Genomic DNA, 1688 nt, shown 5'->3' with positions numbered 1-1688 from the left:
GAGACTCGCTCATGTTGGATATAACAAACTCAAGATATGTCTAATAAAGGGAGTTGATTGGCCCGCCAAAGCTTGAGTATATACAAACAATTATGCCCAGGACGTCAATATGGAAAAGCGCACTGGAGGCCATTCAAAGAGTCAAGTATAGAGACAAAGCACCATTCGAGCTTGGCATTCAAATGTATCGAAAAGTACCAGACCCATCAGTTGGAAGTAAGTGATATTTTATCACATTTATTGATGATTTTTTAGATACTTAGGTCTATTTCATGAAAGAAAGTCTAAAGCACTTGAAAAGTTTAAGGAGTTTCACTAGATGGTGAGAAAGAACTTGGGTATAGAATTGGTATCTACGCATTGATAATGGTGCGAATATACATTCAACATGTTTATGGCATACATGAAGCAAAATTCAAAGCAAGTTATATGTGCCTATACGCCACAACAAATGGATGGCAGAATGGAAGAATCGTCAGATAGTAGAACATGCCGAAGCATGATGCATGCAAAGAACATGCCATCAAATTTTGGCCGAGTGAATCAGCATAGCTGTACATGTAATTAATGATTACCATGCCAAAATTTAATTTTAAGTCTCCATATGAAATGGTCCATAAACCCATTTGTGAGTTATTTAGAGTATTGTTGTGTATTTATGTTTCTTATTGATACACAGACTAAGTTCGACAAAAGGCACATAGGTGGTCTTTGTAGATATGATCCATATCGGAAGGGATGGAGAATTGCTAATCCTAGCATAGACAAGTTCATGTTTCTCATGATGTCATCTTCGATGAAGCATCATCCTGTGGTCAGAAGAGAGAAGTGCTTCTAGACTCTCTACTTTTTTAGAGAAATGTTCGAACAATACAATTGAGATGATCAGGAGCCTGAATAGAAACAGGCGATTAGATAAACACGTTCAACTGCCTGAACATAGCCCCAAAATGGAATAACGAGTAGACCCATGGAGAACAGGAGTCAGTGCTCTTCAACAACGAAGTATAGAAGAAGAAAGACCATCACAACTTGAAGAGCCAGAAGGAGCACCTATAACACTAAGAATATCAACGAGTACCGAAACAAAATCTCAATTACGCAAATGCAGATTGTGCCATCATGCAGGAGATCAAGCTGGCTTCTTTTGAAGAAGTAAAAGATTGAAAAATAGCAAGCTGCAATGAATGATGAAGTAAAGGCATTGGAGCATAACGAGACCTGAGAACTCGCACTAAATAAAAAATAAAAGCAGATGGCTCAGTCGATAGATATAAAGCTCGACTAGTCGCGAAAAGATTTTCATAGCAGTATAGCATTGACTTTGAAGAACCTTGCAAAGATTACTTGATAGCCATTGCTACAAGCAAATCTTAGAAGATATGACAAATAGATGTGAAAAATGCCTTCTTATATGGATATACTGAACATGAAATCTATATGAAGCAGGCCGAAGGATTCAAAATTTCCAAAGAAGCCAGACTACATCTGTAAGCTAAGAAAAGCACTCTATGGATTGAAGCAAGCACCCAGACCAGGGCACGAGAAAATAGCTGAATTTTTAGTGTTTAGTGGATTTCAAGTTGTCTCAGTAGATTCCAGTCTCTTTGTCAAGACGAGGTATGAAGATTACTGTTTTGTTAATTTATGTTGATGATTTAATCATTACTAGAGATGACAAGGAAGAA

Source organism: Nymphaea colorata, chromosome 7 (assembly GCF_008831285.2).
Source record: "Nymphaea colorata isolate Beijing-Zhang1983 chromosome 7, ASM883128v2, whole genome shotgun sequence".
NCBI classification, from domain to species: Eukaryota; Viridiplantae; Streptophyta; class Magnoliopsida; order Nymphaeales; family Nymphaeaceae; genus Nymphaea; species Nymphaea colorata.
The sequence above is the reverse complement of the archived record's forward strand: the minus strand, read 5'-3'. Positions refer to the sequence as shown.